Source organism: Ochotona curzoniae, unplaced genomic scaffold, assembly GCF_017591425.1.
Source record: "Ochotona curzoniae isolate NIBS_2020 unplaced genomic scaffold, NIBS_Ocur_1.0 contig_3622, whole genome shotgun sequence".
Classification (NCBI taxonomy): Eukaryota; Metazoa; Chordata; class Mammalia; order Lagomorpha; family Ochotonidae; genus Ochotona; species Ochotona curzoniae.
This window is the reverse complement of record NW_024465926.1, coordinates 2,258,142-2,263,213: the sequence shown is the minus strand read 5'-3', so window position 1 is coordinate 2,263,213 and position 5,072 is coordinate 2,258,142.

The window sequence follows — 5,072 nt, the reverse complement described above, 5'->3', positions numbered from 1 at the left end:
TGCCTCTGCGGACCGAGCGCGCGCGGGGACCTGGGCCGCGGCCGCCCCACCCCCCCCAGCCATTGGCCGTCCGGGAGGCGGACGCCCCGCCTGCTACCCTGCCAATTGGGGGGTCCAGGCTCGGGGCGGGGCGTCCTCGCTGCCCATGTCCAATCCCAGCCCCTGTGGGTTGCGCAATTGGGCGCGGGGGAGGGGCGGGGCGGAGCTGTGCCCGCTGGCTCTCCGTCCTCCCAGGCGCCTCGCCGCCCCCTCTCCTCTCCCCAGGCCCGCGTGCTCCCGGCGCGCCCTCCCTCTCCCTGGCCTTGCTGCTTCCCAGTCCTGCTCCGGGCTGCTCCGCCTTCCGCCCTCTCCGCTCCCGGCTTCTTCTGCTTGCTTCCCCAAGCCTGTGTCTGCTCGCTTCTCCCTCTGCTCTCCCTGAACCCACCCAGAACCCCTTCTGCCCGAGTTCTTCCCCTCCCTTCTCCTCACCCCATCTTATCTCCCAGGCTGCAGGGCCCAGAGCTCCTTACGGTGATACATTCAAGGGGGCCACAGCCCCCACCCCAGTACAGGGCTTTTCACTCTGGGGGAGGAATTGGAAAGTACCAAGCATTTCCCATCCAGGGGTCAGAAAGGGGCCAGTTTCCAAATGCTGGTGGCATCCCTGCTCTGTTTGGCCACTGCCATTCTGACTCACTCCCTCAGCCCCTCAGCCCGCTAGCCCACCGAGGTCAGAGGGCGTCACATCAGAAGGCCAATTCCCAGAGTGGCCGCTGCCTCTCCCTGAGTGTGGCCAGCCACTGAGGTCACCTCCTACAGAGGGCCACTGAAGTGACCACCATGTCCGGCTCCTGTGACAGTGTAATGAAATGGGAATCGATAGGCTAGATGTCCATTATTGGTCATGAAGTGGTTAAGCCCCGCAAGCCAGGGGCAGTTCCCAGAGACTATCAGAGTCTGCTGTAAGCAAAAGCAAAAGTGAATGGAGGAGGAATGGGGGAGGGGCATGGCAGGAGCAGGTGTCACTGTAAATCACAAGACAAAGAAATTTTGTTGGAGACAGAGCTCCACAGAAGGGGACAATTGGCTGTCTATCAGGAGGCAAAAAAAAAAAAAAAAGATGGGCCCATTCCACACTGCTGACCAGGAAGAAGGTGGGAAGATGGAAGCCTGGCCCAGGAGAATTTGCTGCTTCCCATGCCAGCCTCAAGGAGGAAAGGGTTATCTCACCCTCAGCCAACATCCAGGAAGCTCGACGGGGACAGATGCATCCAACACACCAGGGGCAAAGGACAAACACCAAGACAAAGCCCGGGAAAACACCCCATCTTCAAGGAGCTAGTCCTGCTAAGGTACAGGGACCAAGGAAAAGAAAGAGCGGAGAGGAGGGGAGGGGAGGGGAGAGGAGGGGAGGGGAAAAACAAAAACGAGGAGAAAGAAAAATGGGCACAAGATTGTGCCCGAGCAAACACCGGGTCCTCAGTTTTGGGAAATGCAAGACTGAGAGACCCCGGGGAACCTACCACAGCCTGGCAACCCGCAGCTTTGCAAGCGGCCAGAGCCCGGCAGCAAGCCAGCAGGCAGCGCACACACTTCCCATACCAGGCCAGTGATGCCCAAGCCCTGCCTTGGAACCACAGGCCGGGCTGAGCTCCAGGGTGCGCCTTGGCCGTCCACGGGCTAAGGGTGAGGAGCGTGCAGAGTCCTTCCTAACCGACACAGCTGGGAATCAGCTGCATGCCCAGCCTCGTGTGGGTGACGACGCAGGCACGCCAGGGAGGACTGGGGCCTGAGAAGATGAAAGGAGCCCTGCTTTGTGTAAGGGCTTGGGGAGACGGAACCGAGAGGTGAATGCATTTTGATGAACGCATGGTGAGCCCCCAGAGAGCGTCTCCATAGCTTGAAGACCCCTTACAGCCATGGCTCTTTCCCTGCACCCAAATGAGCGCGTTTTTGAGATTCTTCCTGTATGTTTTGTGAAGTGCCCCTGGGCTGGTGGACAAGCCGGGGCGGGTGTGAGCCTCCACCTGTGTGTGTGTGCTGGGACCTTGGCAGGGCACACCCAGGAAGGGAGGACAGTGCCCAAGGGCAGGCCAAGCGCACCGCCAGGGCTGGGGGACAGCAGGGGATGGCTCACCACAGACTTAGTTCAAAGAATTAGGCTACCACAAAAGCAAGTGGCCCTTGCCCAGCATGCCTGCAGGGACTGTGAAGGTGCCCAGGGTGCCCTGCCATCTTTGCTTCACTGCATTGTTGCGGGCGCCCTCTGCTGGCTGGAGAGTGGAAGCAGGTTGGATCTTCACAGAAAGCCGGTCTTGAACACCTTAGCTTCCTGCCCATTAGCCCAGCGAAGCCACAAAAATAAACAGCATGCCAGAAACAAACACTGTGTGAGCTAAGAACTGCAAAATGGAAGCAGAAATGCAATTTAACTCATGCTGTTTTTATTAGAAAATAAAATATTTGATAACATTTGATATTTAATGTGTTTTAAACTACATTAAGAACTTAGGGGGCCCGGCATGATAGCATAGTGGTTAAAATGCCAGCTGGCTGGGGCTGGTGTGGTGGCACACAGACTAATCTTCCACCTGTGGTGTGGGACCAGCATCCTATACGGGAGCTGGTTTGCGTCCCAGCTGCTCCACTTCTGATCTAGCTCCCTGCTAATAGCCTGGGAAAGCAGCAGAAGATGGTCCAAGTCCTTGGGCCCTGGCACCCACATGGGAGAACTGGAGGAAGCTCCTGGATCCAGCTGGCCCAGTCCCCCTCTGGTTGTCCATAGGAGACACAGGTTGACACACAGGGGACACGGAAGTGCCTGGCCTCGGGCCCGGCACAGTGGCCTACCAGCTAAGGTCCTTGTCTTGAATGCACCAGGATCCCATTTGGGTGCCGGTTCTAATCCTGACAGCTCCACTTCCCATCCAGCTTTCAAAGACACAGAATCCCAGGGCAGAGCGTTAATCCTCGACTTGGGGCACTGGCAACCCACAGCCACTCAGCTTCTGCTCCAGCTCCCTGCTGATGCACCTGAGGAGGCAACAGAGAATGGCCAGGTGCTGGGGTGCTTGTCATCCCCATGGAAGACGCGGGTAGAGATCTCCTGGCACCTGGCCTTGGCCTGGCCCAGCCCTGGCTGTAGCAGCCACGTGTGGAGGCAGGGCTCTGCGGTCAGGCCCTGCAGGGGGAGGGCAGAGGGACTGACGGCAGGTGGCAGAGGCACTGGTCCGGGAAGCAGCTTGTTCCCAGGGACCCTGTGTTCCTTCTCCCCTGGGTTCCCACAGCCTCTGCCGTCTTATCTCACAAGCTTGCAACTGTGTGTCCACGTGTCTTGCTCTCCCACTTTAAAAGTGAGGACTGGCATTCACACAGCGCTCTGTGGCCATCACTGCTCAGTCTGGAAACAACCCTTCTCTCTCGAACAAAGAGAAGCAACAGGACTCGGGATTCTTGCAACACAAGCAGAACGCCAACGCCCGAAGCCAGGGACCAGCCCCAGCTCATAGCAGGAGCAGCTGCTACGTGGACAAGGTACAGACAGGGCAGCTGCAGGTTCCCTGAGCAAGGGCAGGAACCTGAGCCTGAGCCCTTCGGGCAGGACCAAGGGCTCCGCTTCTGGGACTGTGCAGGCCCTGCAGCTCCCGAGCACATGCAGGTGAAGGCAGGAGATGGCAAGGGCCAGCTCCGGGAGGGCGGCTCGGTGAGAGCTGCCTGATGCTCTGCTCACAGGTGCCTCAAAAAGTTTGCTGCCATCAATTAGCAATGTCTGTCATGGGCACGGGAGTAAAGGCAGAGGCATGCTATCATGGCTGTCCTTGGCCGCAGAGCTGTGGTGGAGGGAGCCAGGCAGAGAGAAGAGACAGCGGTTAACATTTACCAAACACTCAGGATGTGCCAGGGATGTGAGATGCGTTTCCGACTCCATCTCATTCAGTCATCTAATCAACATCTAATGCTGTAATGGTCCCTCCTCTGTAAGATCAGCCCCAGGAGAGCCATGATTATTTAAAAAACCAAAAGCTGTCTTTTTAAATGCTGCTTCCTCCTGCACATAGCAGGTTCTCACTCGTGTAGATGAACCCTCACTTTGCAGACAGTGACCCTGAGGTCACACCTAGTGGGGACCCGTTGGGGAGCATCTCCAATAGAACAGTCTGTGCTATATGTTCAAGAAGCTATGAGGATAAGAAACACAACATTCCTACTCGGGTTCTAGTCTAGCAAGAGGCAGAGGCCGAACCAGAGGATGTGCCTTCTGTTGGCACAGCGTCCTGTCGCCAGGCCTGTTCCTACAGGAACAAGGGCAACTCCATTAGAAGCTGGGGATGCTGAGGCACAGTGAAGCTGGTTGGGTTCACTGAGCTCCAGCACAGAGAGCAGGAGGAAGGAGAAGGAAGCGGAGCTGGTTGCTAAGTAAGGCGTCCCTCCTATAGGCCCAGGCACCTGCTGTTGGCACAGCTCTGTCCAATGGCTGCTCTGATCCTGGCGGGCTTACCACCTGCTGATCCCCTGCCCCACTGATCTAACCGTTACAAACACAGGGAACTCCACATGTGGGTGTGATCTGGGTTAGCCCAGAGGCTACCTCCCCTGGGAGAGAAGCTGGGCCAAGGACAAACCTTTGCCAAGAAGAGCAGGCCTTCAGGGGTTGGCCCCGCCTTCTCCTCCTGCCGGTCCTGCAGGAGCTTAGGCCTGGAAGTGTCCCACCGGCCCCATTCCCAACAGGCCCAGCTTCCTCTGGGCCTACCAGGTAGCTGGGGCTCTGAAAGAAAGAGCAGCTCACAGCCCTTGTGACAAGCCACCCTGCGTGCTGCTTACTGGGCACAGATAGCCTGGCCTGGCCCAGGCTGTTTATATTGGAGTACTTACTTGAGTCCTGGCTATCTCACTTCTGATCCAGCTCGCTGAGAAGGCAGAAGATGGTTCACGTGCTTCGGTGCCAGCCAGCCACTTGTATCGGCATGGCATTTCAGGATCATGGTTTCAGCTGGTCTGGCCCTAGCCATTGTGGCTGTTAGAAGGGGAGATTTGTCCTGGGCTGGGCCAGGCTGAAGCCAGCCAGGAGCCAGGATCCATCCAAGGCCCCTAAG